Genomic DNA, 25,643 nt, shown 5'->3' on the forward strand with positions numbered 1-25,643 from the left:
GAGGTACGTGGCCTGAGGATCAGGTCAATCAACTAGGATTATTGCCCTTCAATGGCTTCAATTCTCCTGCCTCACAGGTGGGCACTCAAATCTTGTTTTAATTAACATGTGTATTAGGGTTAAAAATATATGTTTGAACACATGTGAGTAATATAAAATTCTTCCTCATAGCCAGGCTTGATGTTCTGTACCTGTAGTCCCAGCTACTCCAAAGGATGAGAAGATTGCTGAGGTCACTTCTGAAGCAAAGTGAGAAATGGCCTAAAAAATCTCTCCACAACTGACCATGTCCATATGCCTTGTATTGCTATTCAGGGAAAACTGGGTAGCTGCTGTCTTAGGACATGGCTATTGCTTAGTAGAAAAGTATGCTGGTCTTAATGTGTAGGTGGTTGCCAACAAAGTCTTATTTTAGGAATCTCCCAAAATATTTTAGCACACCTGCTCTCTGATATCTCAAATTCTTCCAAGAGGGACAAATCCTTCCAATCCACAGTATCAAGACATAAAAACAAGAGGAGCCAGAATATACAGTATTATCTGCAAGAGATCAGTTGTCAGTGGTTGACATTTGACTTTGCCTGAGGAAAAATTGATTTGGACAAGGAAGGGGAGCCATTAGATCTGAGGTGTCACAGAGTTAAAGTCTGAGATATATCTTACCAGATAATTACAGAAAATGGCAAGGAGAGACCCTCTATATACCTAGTTTCGACAGAGTAGCTTATAGTTGAGTATTATAGTTGAGAAAGAATTTTAGTTCTATGTATCCTCTGTTCATTGAGCTTCACCTGTTGTTGTGGCTAGGTAGTTGTAAGATGAGCTACATGTAATAACATCTATGACTTAAGGCAAAAAAATTCATCCTACACTAGAGGATCAAGGGATAATTTAGAAAGGGTAAATATATTGACTAGTTTTATGCCAACTCGACACAAGCTAGAGTCATCTGAGAGGAGGGAACCTCAACTGAGAAAATGCCTCTGTAAGATCTGTCTGCAAGCAAGCACGTGGGGGTATTTTATAAATTAGTGATGGATGGGACAGTGCCCAGAGCACTGTGGGTAGTGCCATTCTTAGGCTGGTGGTCCTGGATGTAAAAATAAATCAGGCTGAGCAAGACATAGGAGCAAGTCAGTAAGTGGTATTGCTCCAAGATTCTTGCATCAGCACCTACTTCTGAGTTCCTCCCTGTGTGAATTCCTGCTCTGACTGCCTTCAGTGCTGAGCTGTGATATGGAAGAGTAAGCAAAACCAACCCTTTATTTCCCAATTTGCTTTTGGTCATGGTGTTTCGTTACAGCAATAGAAACCCTGACTAAGATAGTAAGTCAGTCTTCCTTTCTGATACCATCTGCAGGAGTTAAGGATTTTATTAATAATAACCAATTATGAACTTGTTTTCCTGCCTCTAACCAAAGGTTTACTCTTTTGAGTGTTTTCAGCCTCCTCACATTTGTATCTATTTGAAGGGTGGCTTGTTTGACAAGAATGTTGGAATTTTTATACCAAAAAAATCATTAAGATGCCAGGGGTGGGGGGTGAACCTTATTTCAGCTGATCTACAAAAAAGGGTTTTTCACATGTCTTTCCCCACACAATCATCCTTGTGCCTCACAAAATGTACTTACATCCCAGTATCTCACTTAAATTTGCCTGCCACAGGTTAGGGAAATTCCTTGTCCTATCATTCCTAGAGGAAGAATAGCTATTTAACTATCCCTTGCCTCCCCCCTTGTCATATATAGGCATAGTTGATTTTGAAATGGAAAGAAGCTAAAAATGGTCCTGAGAGTTCCTTCTAATGGCTGAACTGAGTGTCTGATGAGCTCACTCCTGTTCTATCAACTAAGAAAAAAAAAAAGGTCACATTGAGGATAAAAGGAGAAAGGAGAGTAAGGGTCAAAGAAAATAGTATCAGGTCACATGTCACGATGGTTATTGAAGTTCTTTGTGGATATATAGTGAGAAGGAATATATAAATAACACTTGTGACTTGAGCTGTCAACTCTGGCATTCTTCAGTTCCATCTTATATTCTCAAGTAGGAAGGAATTATGGGTCCTATGAGCGTGTAATTAATGAGTAATAATGACAGCATGAATTTGTAATGCTCAATAACTTTGTAGACACATTAATCTTTTTTTAAACCACATATTTTGGAGACCTGAATGGGAATCCACTCTACCGCGCACTTGTAGCACAGCCTTAGACAGGATGCTTACACTCTAAGCTTTGATAATGGCAGCATGTAAACAATACCTGGGTTACCAGCTTAAACCAAATAGCTGCTCATAGACTCAATATGGGGAATAACATAACAGACTGTACTGTGGGTGTCAAACTAGATTTGAATATTTATGAGGAAAGAACAGGAAAACTCATCGAAAAATGTATTAGCTTTTCAAGAATTTTACCCAGTAGCTTTTTTTCAACAAATGATTTTATTGTTAAGGATGGCACATTCTCATGAAAGATATTATAATTTCGAGATTCTTAAAACACAAAAGGTTTACATTAAAGATGTATACCCATGAAGAAAAGCTTTAAAAACCAGTATTGATAATCATCCCAGAAAGTCTAGTAGAGAAACAAGGATATAGAATATAAGTAAATTTTTGTTTATTAAAAACATCAGCATCAGTTATGCCCCACACATCCATTCATCGATGACTCTATGAGGCACGTTTATTCATAGAGGAAGGTACTCTTTGCCTACTTGGAGATCTCAGAAACTAGCTGAGCCCTAGAGACCAACCTAGAAATATAGATGAAGGTTCTTTCTGGAGATTTATATATCCTCATTAAAACAGCAGTTAGAACTGATTTACAGAATATACAGACATTTTTAGGCACATACAGTGCCAGGTCCATTAATCTCTGGCTCTTAAAATCCTTAGACAATCTCTTTAGTGATTCCCCCCAGAGCCTTAGGTATAGGAGTTATGCTATACATGTGTATGTATGTAAGTCTCCATGTAAATATGTACATGTAAGTTCAGGTGCTTGCAGAGGTCAGAGTCACCAGATTCCCCTGGAGCTGGAGTTACAGGTGGTTGTAAATTGCCTATCATAAATGCCTGGAACCAAACTTGGTTCTTCTACAAGATTGCATGTTCTCTTAACCACTGGCCCATTTCTCAAGATTCTCAAACACATTTTTAAAAATAAATAGCATATCCTTTGTGTAAGAGACATTACTGCCTAAATGTGGTGTGGAAATATTCTACTAACTCTGTTACCTTGAACAAGGCTTTTGCATTTTTGAGTTAGAAAATAAGAATAGTAGGGGCTAGGGCTCAGCAGACTACAGTAAAGTGTTTTAGCAATATGTGGAAGCCCTGGGTTAAATTCTGTAAATTGAGTGTGGTGTTACACGTCTGTAATTATAGCTCTTGGGAAGTGGAGAGTAGGATCACCAGTTCAACTGTGTATGAATTGGAGGACAGCCTCGGCTTCATGAGATTTTGTCTCAAAGTAGAATAGAGTGAAACAATAGACTCGAACAGAATAGAAGAGAGATTATAGCACCATCAGAAAAATCAAGATTAAATGAAGAACTGTTTAAAAAGTGTAAAGTTTCACATAAGGTAGATCTTAGATCATATGTGTTACCCTCTCACAGTTATTACCTTACAGGAAAATTATTTAAGAAAATATTAAAAAAGTTATGCTTCCAATTTATTTTTTATTTACTCCTAAGAAGTAAGTTTATTTCATATTTCTTTTTGTTGATACGTGAAACACCCATTAAAACTAATTTGGATAATTAAATTAATAAAAATAAACTTTTCTTTTCACAGTTACTAAATGTCCACTTAGCTCAGTGCCATGGAATGTTCCTGCAATTTAAGTCACTTGAGTGATTGAGGCATGAAGATTATTTGAGTGAGGCAATAAGCAAGACCTGTTAAAACACACACACACACACACACACACACACACACACACACACACACACACGAGAGTCACATGTTTGTTCCTGGCTCCTGGCTCCTCAGGCCCGAAATAATTACACAGAAACTGTATTGATTAAATGACTGCTTGGCCTATTAGCTGTAGCTTCTTATGGGCTAGCACTCACATCTTTATTTAACCCATTTCCATTATTTTATATTTTACTATGAGGCTTGTGGCCTAACGGCAAGGTTCCAGCTGACAGCTTGTGTCTTTCTCCTCTGGCAGCTCCATGGTGTCTTGCTAACTCTCCCTTCTTTCTCCCAGTTTTCAGTTTAGTTTTCCCTGCCTAGCTCTATTTTATCCTATCACAGGCCAAGGCAGATTCTTTATTCATTAACCAATCATATTCACAGCATACAGAGGGAATCCCACATTACCTCCTCTTTTCTGTTTAAATAAAAAGGAAGGTTTCAACTTTAACATAGTAAAATAACATATGACATGACAAGTATCAAGCAAGAATTACAGTTACAATATTTATTTCTATGTTATCTATTATCATAGCTAACGAAAACTATAATTATAACTATTTTTTCTTAACTCCATGAAAGACTCCAGGAAGATATAATATTACCTAAGTAAGCAGGAAGTGCATTGTAAGCAACTTCCAAAACTCTAGAATTGACAGAGATATCTTACTGCCTGGACAGTCACTCAAAGTTCTTTTGTATCATTGAAGCATCCATCTTCAGCTTACAGGGCCATAGTATCCAGCAGATTTTCCACGAAGCAGGAATTTCAAAGACGGTTTCACCTATATTGGCAGTTTGTCAGTCACATTTTTCCATGTCCTGCAGAATATCTAGCAGAGCCTTTCATGAAGCAGGAACCCCAAAGGATTGTCTCACCTTTAGGCAAGTTCAGCAGTCATTTGTCTGTGGGTTCTGCATGTCCAGTTCATCACGCAGTCCAGGCAAAAGCAGTTTCTTTACCAAATGGCTAACCAACACTATAAGGAGCTTCTTTGGTGCCCATCATCCTCTTGAAATAGATTGGTGCTGCCAGGAGCAGATATGTCTCATTGTCATGAAAAGTCCCAAGTTCTTAAAATATTTTAAGTGCCATATTCTGTAGTCTTTGAAAGGTTTGAAGAATAACTATTCATCTGAACTATATCTCTGTACATCTAGAAAACCTGTCTAACATGACCACAAGTTTGACTATTATAGATAATTATTAATCTATATTTCTTAATTATACATTACATTTTAAAATAAGCTGTGTAAACATCAATCAAGAGCAGAAATATATATATATATATGTCTCACAAAATTGATCTTAAATTTGTATCAATAAACCAAGATCCATGCCAATGCAAATCTCTATAGCATATTCTCCTTTAAATGTAAACAAACATTTATAAACAATCATTTAGGGAACTTGGCTATAGTTCTCTCCAAACTTCTTCCTGCTTTTTTTTGGGCAAAGTAATTTTTTGGGGGGTGTTCATGGTAACTTTTCAGGGGTTCTTGGTTCATCAAACCACATTAGTCTGGAAGCAATCCACAGGTTCTCATCCTCATACTCCAGCAGATGGTCCTATCTCCATATCCATACAGGCAGTACTGAGTGGATGCAGTGGGCTTTTAAAAAGGGATAGTATATGAATTTGGGAAGGGAGTAGGATAGGACTTGAGAGAGAAGGAGCAGTGGATCTGATAAAGGAACCATAGGACCCTGTGACTGCCTGAGATGTGCTGCTCATATGTGCATTTTACAGGAATGAAATGCAGTAGAAGGAACTTGTGGGAGACTAGACAAGGGTGCCAGATAGCATCTGCTGAAATCAAGCTTCCAGAAGCAGTAGCAATGTCCCTTATGCTAATGACATGACTTCTTTTGGCTGTGGTTCTACTTCCATTGAGTCTGACAACCAGGAGGTAAAATCCAGAGAAGGTTCAGCTCAAGCGGTGTGTGACCAAAATGATTGTATCCAACTCTTTCCAGTAGGTTGCTAGGGAGGTGTCCATCTCTGGTTGTTACGTAAGCCTATACATACACAATTGCCTACAGACAGAAGAAGCTGATGGAATTTTGAGTGCAAGTTAAATACTGTTTGCCAGAGGTGGAGGATGGCCACAGAAATTCATGTGAAGAAAATAATAACCAAGAGTTGCTTTGCAACACTGAGCAAACCCTTCACCTTTTCTTAGCTTGGTTTTCACATGGATCAATTGGTAGCACTCTTCGGAGGACTTTCTTTCTTCCCAGTTCCTTCTACACACTCTTTTATAAAGTCTATGTTTCAATTTATAAAACCCAACCTCTATGGTGCAGTGTGAATAGGCTACCTTGGTGAATCCAGGGGCTGTTATGCATGTGCATCGCAGCAAGCTACAGCAGGGATTCTGCATTTGATTAAAGAATAAAAGAATACGAGGTACTACTATCTATGTTATTAATACCTACACTCAGGTACTGGTAAGTATTTAAAGACTACATAGTTCGCCAGACAGTCTTTAATTAGTTAGTATAGGCCTTTAATCCCAGAACTCAGGAGGCAGAGGCAGAGTCAGGCAGATGTATGTGAGTGCAAGACCAGCCTGGTCTACAGAGCAAGTTCCAGGACAGGCTCCAAAGCTACACAGAGAAACCCTGTCTTCAAAAATCAAAAACCAAAAAAAAAAAAAAAAAAAAAAAGACTACATAGTCAAAGTTTAAAAAGCTTCTTAATTTTCCTGAATAAAACATTGTCTTTCCCTATACAGTTGTTCTCGTTGGATTATTAAGTTTCCAAAAATAGAAGACTTCCTGCCTTTTGGAATTAAAAGTGAGTTCATTCTTTGGATAGTTGGAATATTCTTTCTGTCCTGGTATGGCACACATTCTAGCCACAGAGCTACCATGCAGTTATTTATTCCAGAGACCAATGGAATTTCTTTCAAATGATATGCAGTGGGAGGCTTTTCTCAGGCACATTTTCCTGTGGTATTTATTTTTCCTTATCAGGGCCTAAGTCTCCATTACTGTGACCCTCCCAGAGGACTTAACAATGAAACCTTTCCATTGGAGTCAATGCTCAGTGGTTGAACAAATGTAGAACAACTTGGTCAGCTGATGACAGTCTTTTCACTAGCTGGGGAGTTGACAGAAAGAGAGACTTTAGTAATTTTCTTCTTTATCTTGTGCAGGAAACAGAATCAAACTGTGCTTGGTTTTATTTGGAGGCAGGTTGAAGGTGGATTGAAAAACCCTCACTGTGTCCATCTGAATGCAGAATGCTTTCTCATCTTTAAACTTTTACTCTAGATTTGGGCAGCAATTCTTTTGCCTTCCTCTACCTTTTAAAACAATTATTGATATATTGTGTCTTCTAGTGGCTTCACTTAAATTTCCCTTTTTCTCTAGTTGCTTAAATTGTCCAGAGGAAATAATTTACAAGCTAAACAATTGCTTCAAAAGTTCCTCTAAGAACTCTTGGGATTTTTTCCTCTGTTAGTTTGTTTCTTAGGTGGAGTTTCTCCTGTATCTTGTGATAAATAGACACCCACATGTGATCCTGTGTATACCGTGACATTACTGGAGCACATCCCAAGTCTAAAACTTGCTCTACTTACCTTCCCTGGGAACCCACGAGAAAGAAAACCAAAATATTTTTGTGTCAGTATGATGGAGATTTAATGAAATTTAATTCAAGTGTATTTATTGTGCGACCAACCAGTTAGTTACATACAGCTTGTTAGTCTAGAACAGTTGGTTTCTTCACTTAGAGTGAAACACTTTCAGTATTTTAAATCCAGATGCTTGCATTTACACAGTCATAGCACTCGTACCTAGAAGATGTTGAGATTCATTTCTCCAAAACAACGCTTTAGAAAAATTTGAATAGAACACAAAGCCCAAGTTGGAATTTGTTCACTAGTGTGGTGGGGATAAAAGGTGGGTCTCTAAGAGGGATGAATGCCTTTCTCACAGGGCTAGATCAATTTCTACAGGATTAGACTAATTACTGCAAACTTCCACAAAGGAAGACTGCCTTTGGATTTTTGTCTCTCTTGCACGTCCTTAATTTCCCCTCTAACATATTCCAAGCTGTGTAGCAGCATGAGGTCTTTGCCATAAGTAGCCACTCCAGTCTTGAACTTCTAGCTTCCCAAACTCTGGGCCTAAATAAACCTCCTTTCTTTATAAATTACCCATGCTCGTGTATTATTTCATAGCAACAGATTTAGACAGATGGCATAGATTAGTGTCTGTGAATGTATGTTTTGGTCTCCAGCCTTTATTATAATTATAATAGGAAACTTACTGAAGCGCGTTGCTTTGCCTGCTTTGAGGAAGGGTGCTGTTTTAACCAGTTGGGCTTACTATGATAATGTACTGTAGGCTTTGTACTTCATAAATGATAGGATTTAATTGCTCACAATTCTGGCAGCTGAGAGGTTAAAGATCAAGATATCGTGAGACTTGGAGCATGGTAAAGGTTCCTGGGTAGATAAATGATGCCTTTTAGATGCTGCGTCTTCACTTGGCAGTTGGCTGAGGACCCTCTCTTGAGTCTCTTCTATATGGACACTGTCTTAGACAGTGATGCTGTTGGCAGATGGATGAGGGCACTCTCTTGAGTCTCTTTTGTAAGGACACTGTCTCAGACAGTGATGCTCTGATGAAACACCATGACCAAAGCAACTCAGGGAGGGAAGGGTTTATTTGGCTTACACCTCCACATCACTGTTCATCACTGAAGGAAGTCAGGACAAGAAGTAAAACAGAGCAGGAACCTGGAGGCAGGAGCTGATACAGAGGCCTTGGACAGATACTGCTTACTGGCTTGCTGCTCATGGCTTCCTCAGCCTGCTTTCTTATAGAGCCCAGGACCACCATCCCACAGATGACTTCACCCACAATGGGTTGGGTCCTTCCCTATCAATCACTAATTAAGAAAATGTCCTCCAGTCTTACCTACAGCCTGATCTCATGGAAGGAAGACTTTTTCAGTTGCCCTCCCCCACACCCACCCCTGCCCCACCGATAATTCTATCTTGTGTCAGGTTGACGCAAGACTAGCCAGTACTGCCAGTAATCCCATTCATGAGGGAGTCTCATGACTTAATAACTCCTCAAAGGCCATACCTCTTTATATCATTATGCTGAGTATGAGGTTCCAACATATAAATTCTAGGGAGATCACGAACTTTAGAGCATAGACGACAACAGTGTTCATATTATCTCAATGATGATTCCAGAGAAATGTATCTCAGTCATCAAGGCAAGGAATCATTGGGCTTCTATGATCAAAGATCAAACTTTTGCACAGACACTGGGGATTTTAACAGTGGCCACATTTCCCTCTGTGTTGGATGCTTGATAGTTTAGAACTCATTTTAAAGCCAGCAGTTTCACAGAGATTAGAGTTAGGCTCTCCCCAAACTGGAACCCGATCCTTAAAAATAACTAAACCAAAACAACTACAATAAAACCACAATTGTATCTGTGGTGGTTTATGTCCCCAAAGCAACACTTGGGTCCCATGGTCTCATGCAGATCTTATGTTATTCAGGTAGAATAGTTACACAGAAAGATGTAAATTAGCCCGAATAATAATAAATTGTCATTTCTAAGAAGCCATTGGTTTATAAAACAGAGATTTTGAAAATTTAACTACTCTAGAAAATTCTAAGCCTGAAAAATTACTTAATACTACAATGCCTGAATGAAAAAAATTAGTTCCCACTCGAAAACCTTTTATGTTAGTGTTTCATCATTAGTATTAAATGTATGTAAGAGTCTCCCAATCCCACCATCCAATGCCTTCATGTAATTTGTGGATTTTTTTTGTTTTGTTTTGTTTGTTTTTCTTGAAAAGCCTTCAAGGTGCACATTGGAAGAGTTGAGGTTAGAATTCAGATCTGTCTTTAAGTGCCATTCCTGCAGGTCTGCATCAAATGGTATGCATAAACCATTCGAATTCGATATGCGGGTACCTTCCCTCTTTGGCCAGGATAAAGACTATTGGTGTTTCTGAATTCCCTGGCTCATAGAATGACCCGTTTATGGTGTCCTAAGGAGCAGGAGATCAGAGTGCTCGTTTGCATTATTCTGTGCTGTACCCCTTGTTCCTAGGGTTGTGGCAGGCACACAGGGGTTAATAATAAATAGCACCAAGGACACGACTTTGCCTGGTTAATTAATCAGCTGAGAACCTTTGGAGCTGCCAGAGTCTTGCCTCTAAGGGGTGAACTCTGGAGAGAAACCCTGTAAACATTAGAGAAACTGGTGATGGCAGGAAGATAGAAAAGCTGTGCTTCCCCTCGTGGGAAGAGGAGGATTAAGGGGAAGGGTGTGTAGGAAAATTCTGGAACGTTTTGGAAGAAACACACCTTCTAAATAAATAGAAGGTCAGCTAGTGTAAGAGGCTAAAATTTCCTCCACACTCCCTGGTGTACCTCAAAGCAGAAGTTGGAAAATTCCAGCAAAACAAGTGTTAGTGCTGAGTGGGATTCAGGTTTTGTCTGTGATCATTTTCCATGAGAAAAAGGAAAAGAATAGAAAAAAATATAATCTTCATAAAGGGTGGTCAAACAGGGGTTCCCTAACATTCCAGATGCTAACTGTTCTGAGAAAGAGCAATCAGAATTAAATCACAAGGCACCAAGTGGCAGATGCTATCATCTAATCCATGGTGTGAAGACCAGGCAGTACTTCCTGTACTGTGCCCAGTCACCAAATCATTGACAAGAGATGGTGATAGCTGATACCATCAATATCTGAGACTTACTTATGTCTGCTGCTCAGTTAAACTGTATCTGAAGAGCATGTGGAAATGGATAAGATACTGTCCAAGTTAGGGTTTCTATTGCTGTGATAAAACACCATGACCAAAAGCAACTTTATATTAGCTTAAAACTGAGGGTAGTTATGGAAAGAACTTAAGGCAGAAACTTGGAAGCAGGAACTGAAGCAGAGGCCACAGAGGAATGCTGCTTACTGGCTTGGTCCTCATGGATGGCTCAGCCTGTTTTTTTGTTTGTTTGTTTGTTTATAGCATGCAGGACCACAAGTTGAGGGGCAGCTCACCCATGGTGAGCTTGTCCCACATCAACCATCAATCAGGGAAGTGCACAACAGGCTTGCCGGCAGACCAAGCAGGCGAAGGCATTTCTCAGTTGAGGTTCCATCTTTCCAAAGGAGCTTGGATTGTGTTGATATACACAAAGTCACCCAGCACAGGTAGGGGGAGACAAGTAGTATAGGAAGTATATCATTTATTTTTCTATTGCTATGGTAAAGCACCTTGACCATGACAGCTTATAGAAGAATGAGTTTATTTCAGTTTACCATTCTGCAGGGGCAAGAGTCCGTAATGGCAGGAAATTGTAGCAACCAAGTCATGGTACCAGGAGTAGCTAAGGTCTCACATCTTGAACCACAAGGAGAATGCAAAGAAAGCAAATTCAGAATGGCGTCTCCCTTTAAAATCTCAAAGTCCACTTCTAGTGACATACTTCATTTTAACATGACTACTCTTCCTAAACCTCCAAAAGTGGTGCCACCAACTGGGGACCAAGAATTTGTCTGGGACTACTGGGGACATCTTATTCAGGCCACCACAGATAGAGACCACTCACTCAACTCGAAGGCTATCTAAATTATTGTATTAGGTCTGCCATGTAGTAGGATTTTGGGGGCTCAATTTCCTCATGTCCCATAACAAGTAGGAATGAAATTCTTCCTAAGGTTTCTTCTAGGCCCCACATTTTTTCTTTTAAAACACTTTATTTTCTTTATAGAGTCAGGTCTGGTGGTGCAAATCTGTAATACCAATTTCTTGGAAAGCTGAGGACCACAAGTTCAAGACCAGCCTGGGCTAAACAGTGATTTCGAGGTCATCCCGTGCAGCTTAGAGAGACCCTGGGTGAAAACAAAGAGCAGCGGAAGGTGGTCTGAGGCCAAATTTCAGCAGTAAAATGTTTATCCAGTATGACGGAGGCTCTGAGTTCAATTCTCAGGGCTGCCAATACCAAACAAGATCAATAAATAACATGGAGACCGTTTTTAGGGTCTGGGGATATTTTCTCTCATCCTTAGAATTATTACGTCTGTTGAAACTTGACAGAGAATTAAGAAAAAAAGATGTTTGGTGGCCAAAGCAGAAAGAATCAGCCTTGAGTACCACCCATAATGCAGAAGTCTGGAAGATAAGGAGCTTATGTAAGCATTTAAAATGTTACTTGTTTACAGTAATGGCTCTTTCAGTGCTCACTTGAGTGAGTGACAGAACAAAACTGAGCATGCAAATGAGTCATTTCTAAAGGAATGCTCCCCTTATTAGAGCATTAGTCTCTCTCTGTTGGCTATTTTATTGGATTCCCATGGATTTTTCTTTGGGAATAGAAAAGGGGAGTTTTGAATGGAAAGAAAATAATTCTCTACAATATCAAAACAAAAATGTGGATTGAGAGGTTAAATGGGCAATACATGTAACCAGCCTTGAAATGTGGCTCTGATTCTAGATAGCACTAGGGATGTCCTTGAGAGAATAAATAGCCAGGAATTTTACCTCAGCGATGAGTTATGACAGCAGGCTTCATGTCTCACGTAAATGGTAACCTTTGCTTAGTGTAATCCTAGCTCTTTATAAAGAGAACAAAATTAGACTCCACCAAATGAAGAGCCAACATCTTGGCAGTCTTACCCTGGAACGATGAAAAGATAGATGGACATAATACAAATGAACAATGCTGATGCCCTTACGTATTGTCTGAGTGGCTAGGATGCCTGCTGACACTAGCTTCATGGATAATGTATAGGTTCAGGGTTTTGAAAAAAATACAACATGATATCTACTTAGAAGTAAGTAGTGGAAGAAGCTGATAAAAGCTCCACCAGGGAAAAATAAGAGAAAGAGAAGTAGAGTTAGTGAGGTATAATATTTTATGTTTTAAAATGTCAGATGACTAGGAACACTTTGAGTTTATACAATAAACTAAGGTTTGTATATTATTTTTATGTCTTGTTCATTTAATTTGATGGCGAAATTTAGCATGCTATTCTAATTTGTTCTCTATGACTTTTTCAGATAATTAATTTGAAGTGTCCATAAAGAAATAATACTTTGATAAATATGTTTTGAAAAATGATGTCATATATGCTTTTGTTTTTTAATTTATTTATGTGCTTATTTTCTTTTTTCCCTTTTTTCTTTTCTCTCTTCCCCCACCTGTGTGTGTGTGCATTTGTATGTGCATGTGTGTGTGCATGTGTGTGCGTGTGTGCGTGTGTGTGTGTGCATGTGTATGTGTTACTTTGGGTTGAATCCAGGACTTTAAGGATGAAGTGCTCTACCATTGAACCACACTCTTAGCTCAAGTTGAATATTTTAATGACAACGCTTAAAAAAAAAGACTGATATTTTGATACACAAGAATCCTCAAAGTACATCCTTCTCTTTTTCCTGTTAGTAAGATGATTTTCTAGGAACAATAGATTTAATTTTTATTCTTCAGATCTCTTGCTTCTTTAGCTCGTGGCCTTTATGTCCACCTCTGCCTCTTTCCTCCATCATTCTCTTTTCAGAAAGAGAAATAATTTAAAACAATTTAACATAGCAATCTACATTCAAGACTGAAACACTGTTTGGTAGATTATTCAAAAGTTTATTTCCACCGGTACAGTGGATTTTGAATTCAATTCAAAGACAACTTTTTTGGAATAGAATGGCAAACAGTTTCTCACTTTGTTTTGCTAGGGAACTTTCAAATACAGCTAAGACTAGGACTGAGGATGTATATCACCACTGCTGCTGCAGCCCTTCTCCTCTGTTTTGACTATCTTTCTATGTTGCTGTGATCAAACAAGATCCAAAGAAACTTATGGAAGGAAGTATTTATATTTGTTTATGGTTCCAGAGGGAGACTCCCCCACAGTGGTGGGGGACGCCTGGCTGCAGGTGGCTATAGTTGAAAGTTGAATGATCACAGTATCAACTGCAAAGAGAAAGCAGAGACAGCAACATGGAAGTAGGGCAAGGGTATGAACTCTCAAAACCCACTCCCAGACATGTACTTCCTTCAAGAAGGTTGCAATGTCTCTGTGAATAATCCCTCCACCTGGGAACCAGATGTTCAAAGACAAGAGACAGTTTTCATTCAAACCACCACCTCCTCTCACCTCCTCCTTTTCCTTCAAAGTTTTATTGTATAGGTCAAGTTGGCTTCAAACTTGTAGCTACCCTCTTCTCTCAGCTTCCTCAAAGATCAGATCATGGACATGAGCCACTTCACCTAATGGAATACTTTTTTTGAGAATAAAGGGGGTGTGGCTGTGGTGGTGGTGATGATGGCAGAGGCCCAGGCTTCAGGAAAGTGTTGAGCAGTATTTTCAGAGTTTCAGTGTCCAGTGCCTGAAATGACCGAGCCCCTGAGAAGTGTCAGGAGCAAGGCTGCTGAGAGGCAAAAGCCTAACTGTCCTTGAAATAATAAAGACATTATTTTTTTAAAAATTAAAATTTTTTTATTACTTTCATTTATTTATTTTATTCCCCCCACTCTGTGTGTATTGATACAGATATGTGGGGATGTGAGCACTTGTACCTGTGGGTACCTGTTTATGTTGTACCTGGGCAGGATATTGCCTGTCTCCTTCTATCTCTATCCCTTTATGTTTTTTGAGTCATGCTTTCTCACTGAACCCAGAGATTATGTTTTTGGCTAGATTGGATGGCTAGCAAGCCCCTGGGATTCATCTGTCACTGTCTCCTGATACTGGGGTTATGGATATCTGCTGTCTTGTTCATTTTTTAAGTGGGTATGCACAGTTTGAAATCAGGCTCATTGAGCCATTCTCTTAGCCTCCAAAACCACCTAACTTTGTGTCTTGTACGCTTACCTGTACCTTGGTCTGCTTTCTTCATGGAATTCCCTACTCCCCACAGGATTCTAATTCTTTAAATATATGACTCTAAACCAACACTTGCTCATGGTCACCTTAAAACTTATTTGCTTGTTCTAATATGCTGGTTGAATTTTATCTTCAAATAAAAATGTGAGTTCCTTCATGATTGTGGCTTGTCTCTCCACTTCTATTTAAAGGGGAATGGCTATATAACTCAGATGACATCACTCTGTGGTAGTATCCAGAAGTGGAAAAGCTGCCTCTGACTATGGGAGGGGTAAATAATACTAGACCCTCTAGAAAACCATATGGAACCTACTAACTATAGAAGCTTCCAAAAGTATACATATATGAAAAGAAATTAAATGAGTAACCATATAATGAGAGAGAAAATCCCAACTACACATCTTACGCCATCAACTACAACCTCATACTTAGCTCCAGTACTCATGATGGTAACATGATACCCTAATAAGACTTGTGTAGTCTTAGCTGTCCCTGAGGACATAGTATTCATCTTGACAATACCTGCAAACACTGGTATGTGAGTGCCAGTGTCCAGGACCAGGTAATGGGAATGGGCCACATTTTGTTGAGTTGTTAGCCAAAGAGGTCCCCTAGATAACCTCCTTGCAAACATCACAGGAAATTAATTACCCTCTACAACCAACCTGAGGGTAAAGGCATATTGCTGAAGTCCCCACTTATTTATGCCACCAAGCATGGAAACACCAAGTTCATGATCAGCTAGAAGCTTTATCCTTACTAGCTAGCATTCACTGTTCTAGAATGTACTTCATATGCTATGCTGTAGTAATGAGGAGTGAGGGCCTCTTGTTCCAACCCGCCAGGCTAGTTTACACCCGAAATAATTACGCAGAAACTGTATTCATTTAAACACTGCCTGACCTATTATTGGCTAACTCTCACATATTAGTTTAACCCATTTCTAATAATCTGTATCGCCACTTGACTGTGGCTTACCGGCATGAGTGTAACCAGTGTCTGTCTCAGAGAGGAGAGCCATGGCATCTGCCAGACTGCCTTCTTCCTCCCGAAATCCTGTTCTGTCTACTCCACCCACCTAATTTTCTGCCCGATCAAAAGTCCAAGGCAGTCTCTTTATTTAACCAATGAAAGCAACACATAGAAAGAAGACCTGCCAACAACACTATGTAGAAGAAGATTCATCATCATTCAAATGAGCTACAAACTCGGCTACCTACAAGACATACAAGAGCAATAGTGGCACAATTATTATGGGGATAACAACCATTTTTTTTCTTTAAAAATTGGTTTTTGGCCAGCTCATGAGATGGAACCTACCCCTGACACCACTAAAGTGACCAAGAGCTTGTGATGGGATAGGTCATGGGCACTCACTATTATTATTCTACTAAAGAACATAGCAATGAAATGACCATCACTCAGCTCTCAGCAGAGATGCTGCCTCCTGCAGTAGATGGTGATTAGCACAGAGAACCACAACTGGACAATGTGCAGAGAGTGAGAAATTTTGGAGCGCTCAGTCTTAAATGATGTCTTCATCAAACCCCTCCCATCAAAGCTCATAGATCTATGCAGAAGAGGAGGCAGAGAGATTCTAAGAGCGAGAGATGGTGGGTGAGCCTAAAATAAAACCAGCCTCTTTCAGATACAACAGGACAGATGTACATATGAACTCTCAGAAACCATTATAGTACACAAGACCTGCATAAGTTCAAGCCAGGAAAGATGCCCACGTGGAGAAGTGAAAATAGACACAAAGTCCCACCCCTAACCAAAAAGCTATTCATGAGTGATACCTGCTAGGAAAGGGAAGATCAGTTTTCTTCAGTGTAGTAACATTGGGTATACCAATGACATTTCAGGACAAAGTGCATGTCTAAGAGCAATGGGCCAACACAAAAGGGATTTTGTGTTACTTAGTGTGCTTTTTAAAAATACCCGTTTTAGTATTTTTTTGTCTTTTGCTGTTTTTTCTTTTTTCTGTACTGAGGGAGGAAGGGAAAGAGAAAGAGCACGGACTTGGTGGGGTAGGGAGGTGAGGAAGAGCTAGGAGTTACTGGGGAGGAGTGATGTGGGCTTCCCCTCTGTATGCTGTGAATATGTTTTATTTTCATTAGTTAATACAGAAGCTGCTTTCGGCTAATGGCTTAACAGAGTAAAGCCAGTCAGGATATCTGAACAGAGATGTAGAGAGAGAGAGTAGGTGGAGTCAGGGAGATGCCATGTAGCTACCAAGGAGACAGATACACCCTGGAACTTTACTGGTAAAATAGAAAATAATAAGAATGGGTTAATTCAAGATGTAAGAGTTAGTTAATAAGAAGCCTGAGCTAAGAGGACAAGCAGTGTTGTAATTAATATAGTTTCTGTGTGATTATTTTGGTTCTGGGCAGCTGGGAACGAGCAAGCAACTGTCATCTACAGAGGGGAAAGATTATACTCAAAACATAACATATGAAAAAATTAAATCATAGTAAAAGGATTTTAAAAAATCTCTCTCTAAAATGGGGAAGTAAGATCCCTTTTAATGTCTTTACATCTTATAGAAGACACTTTGATATTTAAAATTTCTATGTCCTTTGATTTTATCTATAACTAAAAGAGAATGACGTTTTGTAACTCAGAAAATAATATTTTTAGTTTCTCAATCTTTGTAAAAAGTCTATATCAGTAAAAAACTATTATTATCAGTTTCATTCTATGGACTAGAATTCAGAAGACAAGAGAAGTTGGAAAACTCACCTATGCTCACATGTCCTTCTAGAGAGATTGACTTTCTAAAAGAAATGCTATTGATTTCAGTATGTAAGTTTTCATATTATAAAGTCATGTTCAGTTTTTAACAGGCTGTTCCATTTCTGTTTGCCCTAAGGATAGACAGGTAGACAGACAGACAGACAGGACACACACACATACAACATACCCATTCATACACCACACACACACACCACATACACACCACATACGCACACCGCACACACCTCACACACAGATATACACACACCCTACACACATACATATACACCACACCACACACACACACACACACACCACATACACACCACATACGCACACCACACACACCTCACACACACATACATACACACACACCACACCACACACACACACACACACACGATGAATACTCTGTGCACAGGGACAGCTAAGACCACGTAGTCTCATTAGGGTGTCATGTTACTGTCGTGAGTGCCAGAGCGGTGTAACTGCAGATTACTAGAGAGGTGAAGCCATGGCATTAAACAGGCTTTGCAAATTAAAGAAAAAGACCATGCCCAATGCTCCTTTTCAAGTTTGATGTTTAATAGCTGTAAAAGGATGTGAATCATCAAGACATTGCTCTAACCACCTTATATACACAATGTCCTTCACCACAGAGGTATGACTATTATTCTTATTTAACAAATAAGCAAACAAGCTTAGAGAGGTTAAAATAATTTCCTAAAGCCACACTGTGTATGGCAAAGACATCAATAAAGTCATCACCATCTACTTTTAGAGCAGCGAGCTCTTACCATTTGCTCCCTGGGAGACCCTCTTTGTTCCTGTAGCAAATCTTCTTAGTTACTCCCTGCAGGTGGGAAAATAGGCCTTGAAAGAAGCCCAAAGTTTTTAATTACCTTTGCATGTAGAAGCTACCTCATAGGGTTCCACATGGATATGCCTACCAATAGCCTTTACATACATAAGGGAAGATGAGAAACTTTCCTCTGACTGGGTTATCTGATTATTGCATAGATATGGAATTGATGTGGTGTTGAGATGAACTGAAGCGGCAGTGTGTAAAAAGCTCTTTGTCAAATATGGTGGAGACACATGAGGAGATTTTTGACTCTAGGTTTTGGATATGAAATAGCTGTGGGTCAGAGTCTCGACGAACCACAGACAAGGCCTGGAGAGGCAGCACTGAGAAGGTAATAAGGAAATCAAGAGGTTTATGCAAGCCAGAGAATCAATTATGCCTGGATCCAGTCCTCACACTACAGAATGTGAGGATAGCTGACCATGCTCTCAGGAAAGCCCTGGGGCCTAGTGTGCAGAGAGGAGGAACTGGCTGAGAGGATACGAGGCACTGTAGCCTTCCCTAACTCTCTCCTATTAGCACAATCCGGTTTAGCTCAGTGCCACCTCGGCAGTGCTGAACGGCTGAGAGGCTGAGGGACCGAGGTACAGGGTAGGGTAGTGAAATAGGACAATGACATGCTTGTAGGTCACTTGTGGGTTCAAGAGCATCTCAGAATACCAGGAAATTAGGGCAGAAGACTTATGCAAAGACCTATGTGGAACAGGAGTGTCTGGGAAATTTGATGGGGAAGTAAATAGTAAAGTCAAAATCACTGCTTTATACTGTTATACTAAGCCTCAAAATTGAACAGCTATGTGAACATGAAAGTCTTGTTAAAATGCAGACTCAAAATACATCTGGGGTGGGTACTGAGGTCTTCACCATTTCTCAAAACTGGAGTAGAAGCTGTTCTGCTGGTCTATAGACCACACTTTGAAAAATAGCATGAACAAAGTCTTAAATTTGGAAAAAAATGTGAGGTAGGAAGCTAGGTGTGGTGTGGTTTATTAACCCAGTTTTATTAATCCAGACCTTGTAAGCTCATGGACAGCTTGAGCCACAAGTTTGAGATACTGGTGTGTGTGTGTGTGTGTGTGTGTGTGAGTGTGTGTGTGTGTGTGTGTGTGTATCTGACAATATGTATTGAATTTCCAGAGCTCAAGAAACCACATGGTGGTAAATGGTTTAACAGGAAGGGTTGGCTAGGATAAACTCTCAAAGAGTCTTGAATGCCAAGGTAAGGATTTAAATGGCATCACTAGTTAAAGAATCATTGCAGATTTCTGTATTGGGTAGAGTATGAAAGCACCTGTACTTAGGTGATATTTATCTCATCATGCATAGGGCAGATGGATTAAAAGTTTCAGATTAGGTACCAAGTGAGTGTCTGCCTAGGCTACAGAGTGAGTTCAATGCTTGCCCAAGAAAGTGAGTGGGTAGTAAGATTGCTCAGTGAGTGAGGACCCTTGCTGCCAAGTCTGACACCTGAGCTGAATCCATAGAGACCACAAGTTGTCCTCTGAACTCTCCGTGCGCGTGCGCACACACACACACACACACACGCACACACAATCAGTAAATATATGTGAAAATTGAATATATTTAAATAGTGACTTATATTACATTGCTAATTATTAATATAGTGTATAAAGATACTGTATTATTAATTAGTATACACATTACCTACTGTATAGTAACTACTGTGTCGTGACTATGCCATGTTGAAGAAGGAGTCTGACTCTTGGAGTCATCTAAACCATCAGCAAACTGATCTGATCTGCCCACTTCTCGCTTGTTTATGTGGACAGAAGGCCACCCTCATGATCGAACAGGATTAGAAGCTGTTTAGACAAGGAATGCAGAAGTTCTTGTCTTCAAGAATCTTTGACCGGGGGCTTAAGAGATGACTGTCGGTTAAGAGCACTGACTGTTCTTCCAGGGGACCCAGGGGAAATTCCGAGCACCTGCATGACAGCTAACAACTGTCTGTAACTTTAAGATCTGACACCCTGACACGGACATATGTACAAGCAAAACACCAGTGTACGCAAAATAAAAAAATAAATCAACATTATAAAAACTTTTATCAGAGTTTTACAAGGGAGGCAGTTACTTTTTTGACCCTATACTGACCCAGAATAGCACTTAAAGCCATAAACAGATGTTAGCAACCTTTATCCACGTGTTGCTTCTACCATTTATTATGGGTATTTCTTCGTTCCAAGGCCGTTTTCAACCTGCTGCTTTCAAAGAATAATATTAGACCTTCCCTCCCTCTTCCTCTCCCTCCCTCTGTCCTCTCTGGCCCAGGGCATAAAAGGATCATGAGAGAAAAAGGGGTCATAGTTTAAGATTAAAGCTTTAAATTCAATCCAACTTCTAAAAGCTGATTACATGGGAAGTTCATAGCATAGTAAGGCTGGCCACATGGCTTTCTTAAAGGCATGATAAATTTAAACAAGCGGTACACAGCACAAAAACAGATTGAGTACATGGTTGCAAATAGTCTCAAAGCATATTATTCACTTAGTTGCAAAGATGAACAAACCTTTAGCTTCTGAAGGCAATTTTGCAAGAGATAGAAAAGTCATCCCCACACTGTATTCTATCTGTATCAAAACCTTGAAAATAAATTACTGGAGACATTTCAGAAAATTGAACTCTAACAAAATTCAATCAATGCTAAAAGCACTTTGAAATGAATAAAGACGTTTTTATGGACTTCGGTATTACACATACAATGACAAATTTTCCAGAGAACTGGAATCAATTTATTAGTGTTGAAACAACCTTTAAAAAAATAAGAGTTGTCAGAATCTTAGTGTAAAACCTCTAGAAATTCAGAATCTAAAGGTATAAAAAGAAAGGAAATTTGATTCATTTTAACCCCCAAGTTCCTGCATATATTTCTGGAAAATATATCTGCACAAGTAGTTGTGTATATAAAATTATTTTTTTCTATAAGTGGGATATATGTATATATCTCTACATATCTGTACTTTGGATTTTTCAATTTATATGACAGTTCATATGCGATCATTTGAAAACAGTACAAGAAGGTCTCAGCAAATCTCAACTGCATAGAATGTTCACATGACTTATACTAGTTGACTTAGTCTGTTACCCATTGAAACATTGGTGGGATTTTAGAAACAAACCTAATCAGGAAAGCTTTGATACACCCTTGTATGATTTATTATTAAGTGTTATCTATAATAATGGATATAACAGGAAAATAAACACATTTTCCATTTCAGTAGTTACGGCCAACTGCCCTTTCCTCAATTGTTACATTCTCAGCATCTACTCGACTATACGTTTTCTTACTTTTGGTTGGGGTGCATGCTTTGTCCTCGCGGAGGAGGCTGCTCATCTCTTCTGTATTCACTTATGCTTCCCTGTCTTGGACCATAACCAACATAGAACATTAACAATGCATCTTTACAGCTATGATTTTATAGAGTACATTAAACTAGGTACTTAAATCAAAATTTGAGATTAAATTCCCTTTTTTTCTTCCTTTAAATGGGCAATAAACTATCACACCTTCTAAAAATCAGCAAGATCTTTTGATCTTTGATCTTTACTGTCTGAAACTAATAAACAGTTGCATTTTATTCATACCCAATCTATTTTGCTTTCAGGAAATTTGAGAAAATTCCTGAAGTGGAAAACACCTTCCCAAAGTGGTAGCATTTATTGTATAGTTGACTTTACTCTCTCCCAATTCTGTTAAAACGTTACTCTTCCCCCTACCTTGATGAGAATAACTTTGGAAATAAGTTTATATCCATAGCTTTAAATCTGTGTGTATGCGCTGAAGGCCCATGCATCTTTTGGTGATATGATCAGTTTCTAAACTATATATATTTAGGAAGTCCTAGTAAAAAACAACAGTAATGCTGGTATTTGGTTTGACAGTTGTGGCTCAGGGCAGCAGCGGGACATAGAGCAGAATTCTTGCTGAGGAATATGATCCTCTCTTGATTCTAATTTTATCTGTGTGCTACAGCTTTTAAATGTGTGGACAGTTGGTGTGGGATAAATCTGTCCTTGCAAGCTGGATGCAGTTGACATAAAATTAAATATCTGACGTTAAATCCAAATGCGAAGATATGAAAATGGTTGATTCCTCTTTTGCTATTTCACCTTCTATCCACCATGAACTTCTAGCAAACAACAACAGGAGGCTTACCATTAGCAGGATGTGGGCCTGATATTGTTAAAGCCCAATACTTCAGAAAACGCAGAATAAGTTCTGGCTTTTTAACCCGTCCTCCACCCTGATGGTAAAATGATAAATTGTACATACCTGATTTGATCGCACCCTTTTCTTTATCTGTCTCCCTTGAATATAAGATTGCTACCAACGGTGAAGCCCACGCTTTCACCTTGGCTGGTATAACAAGCCCCTGTGACCTCTGAGAGTTTGAAAATGGGGGAGCCCCAGCCCCCTTCTAGATTCTTCCCAGGTGACTAAATAACTCGCTAGTTGTTAAGGAATAAATCTGAGGAGTGAGGTCACAGCACAGTCGGGCCGTTGGCTCTTCTTCAGATGACTGGATTAACAAAGTAGAAAAGCACTAAAAATACATCAGAGCACAGGTTCTCCTGCCAGGGGTAGAGTGCTGAGATAACCAGTCTGCTGGGAAGTCTGTTGACATCATCTGGCCCCCTGATGCACTATTCAAATGGGAGCCTAGGTGAGAGACAGATTTGGTTATCATCTAATTGCCAGTAAAACCCTCAGTTCTTGTTCTGGTGACCTATTGTTACTCTTTGCCTGATTTGCTTAATTAGCTTTCTCTTTTTTTATAGTTTCCTTCACCCAGTGGATCTTCATAGAAGAGGTGTTTTTTTAATGTTTGATTTGTGTATGTGTGTGTGTGTGCAAGTTTGTGGATTTGTGTGGTGGCCAGAAATTAGTCCTCAATGTTCTTCCTCAGGATCCATCCGCTCTGTCTTTAGAGACAGGACTTCTCATCACTAAGATCTAGGACTTGATGGTTATGCTAGGCTGAGCCAGTAATCCCAGAAATCCACCTGAATCTGCCTCCCCAACTCTGGAATTACAGGTACATGGCTTTTGACGTGGGTCTGGGCTTGAACTAGGCTGAGCCAGGAATCCCAGAAATCCACCTGAATCTGCCTCCCCAACTCTGGAATTACAGGTACATGGCTTTTGACGTGGGTCTGGGCTTGAACTAGGCTGAGCCAGGAATCCCAGAAATCCACCTGAATCTGCCTCCCCAACTCTGGAATTACAGGTACATGGCTTTTGACGTGGTCTGGGCTTGAACTAGGCTGAGCCAGGAATCCCAGAAATCCACCTGAATCTGCCTCCCCAACTCTGGGATTACAGGTACATGGCTTTTGACGTGGGTCTGGGCTTGAACTAGGCTGAGCCAGGAATCCCAGAAATCCACCTGAATCTGCCTCCCCAACTCTGGGATTACAGGTACATGGCTTTTGACGTGGTCTGGGCTTGAACTCATGTCATCACGCTAATGTGGCAAGCACTGTGCCAAGTTAACTCTTCCCCAGCATCAGATTAGCAACTTCTCAGCTGCTAATAGGGATAAGGTCTTCTAGATATGAGCTTTTAGGGAGGCAACCCGCTGCTCGATGTGCATTTGAAATCAAAAAGATGCAGGTTTAATACATTCACAAAGTTCCTATTATCCTATTATCATCTTATTTTAATTTTGAAATAGGGTCATATTCTGAAGCCATGTCTGTCCTAGAACTCACTAGTAGACCAGGCTGGCCACATACTTCCAGAAATCGTCATGTTTCTGCTTCATGAGCTTGCTCAGCATGCCTGCTGTGGCGGATTTTATTTTTAGTTGATAAATACTTGCACATGACAGCAGGATTGGTGGTACATTCTTATACTCTTATGCTTAGGAAATGGAGGCACGGTCATTGTGGATTCAAGGCCAGACTCAACTATGCAGGTGAAAGAAAACATAGAGCCTCGCTTTATGAATAAATAAGAACATTGGAGACTCAGTGTAGTGAACACGAGGTAGTTTATTTGACAGCCTTGCAAAACTGGATGTCAGCCTAGAATGGCAGGCACACTGACTGAGCACAGAGAACAGTTCTCAGAGCCCTAATACAAGCCTCTTCCTCTCTCTTTCTCTGAGTAATCAGGAGAGTGCCATATTACCGGGCATCGAGGTCTTCTTTTCCTCTCTGCCGCTCAGGCTGCATGCTGCATGTGTTCATCTCTGTTTTACATCCTGCTTCTTTTAAAGCTTCCCAGGTCCATGGCCTTGCCACATCTGCAGGTTGTCAGGCAAGTTCAGCTGTTAGCAATTTTCTTCTCGAAGTTCTATTTGGATGGGTGGAGGGTAGTTAAATGAACAGAGACAGTGTGGTCTCCTCATCTTTAGCTGAACGTAAGATGACTCAAAAGACTTTGAATTTAAACATAAACCATCAGATTATATTTGATACAGTTGTCAGCTGAGGCCAGCCTGGGCTACATGAGCTGCTATCTTGATCGTGGGGTTGGCTAGATGGCTCAGCAGGTGGAGGTGCTTGATGCCAAGGCGATCTCTAGAACTCACATGGCAGAAAGAGAGAAGCCACGCCCACACGTTAGCCTTTGGTCATCACGTGCACTCTGTGGCACACGTGTGTGTTCCCCAACCAATGACTAAATAAAAGCAAAATTTAAAACAAATAAAATCAATGAATAAGTTAACAAGGCACAGTGTGATGTTTTAATACATCTAGCGTAGGAAATATTTATAGTTTCTTTGTGTTAAGAATAGGTAAGAACCTCCCTCTTAGCCATTTTGTTTTTTTAATTTTGTTTCTGGTTTTGTTATTTTGTTGTTGTTGTTTTTAGACAGGGTCCCTCTACATAGTCGTGGCTGTCCTGAAATTCACTAGGGAGACCAGGCTCACTTTGAACTCACAGCCAATCGCATGTTTTTGCTTCCCAAGTGCTGTGATGGAAGGGATTTGCCACCATGCCTGGTTGGTTTGTTTTCTTTCAGACAGGGTCTTGTGAAGTCCAGGCTGGCTATGAACTCACTATGTATCTGAGGACGATTTTGAACTCCTGGTCCTTCTACCTCCTTCCAAGTGCTGGGATTTTGGGCATATGCTACTATACCTAGCTTTTTTGAAATATACACTACATCATTATTATCTATAGTCACTTCCCTGTATATTAGAACAGGAGAATTTAAACCCTTTGTATCTCTTACGGAATAATCTTTTTGTACACTTTGAAGGTGTATCTT

At 39.7% G+C, this 25,643-nt stretch overlaps 1 protein-coding gene and 1 long non-coding RNA gene across 3 annotated transcripts in view; one reads left to right on the forward strand and one right to left on the reverse strand.

The window, feature by feature from the left end:
* The window catches only part of Myot (myotilin), a 40,576-nt gene extending 17,715 nt beyond the window's left edge, over positions 1-22,861 (reverse strand). Inside the window, exon 1 of one of the 2 annotated variants that reach the window (XM_075968735.1) lies at positions 22,697-22,861. The gene's annotated coding sequence lies outside the window, so the exon portion shown is untranslated. The remainder of the gene's footprint in view (positions 1-22,696) is intronic. The other variant, XM_075968737.1, reaches the window with a different exon arrangement.
* Positions 1-25,643, forward strand: part of LOC142847743 (uncharacterized) — a 56,407-nt gene that overhangs the window by 2,809 nt on the left and 27,955 nt on the right. The window lies entirely within an intron of this gene.

This window comes from Microtus pennsylvanicus, chromosome 4 (genome assembly GCF_037038515.1).
Source record: "Microtus pennsylvanicus isolate mMicPen1 chromosome 4, mMicPen1.hap1, whole genome shotgun sequence".
NCBI lineage: Eukaryota > Metazoa > Chordata > Mammalia > Rodentia > Cricetidae > Microtus > Microtus pennsylvanicus.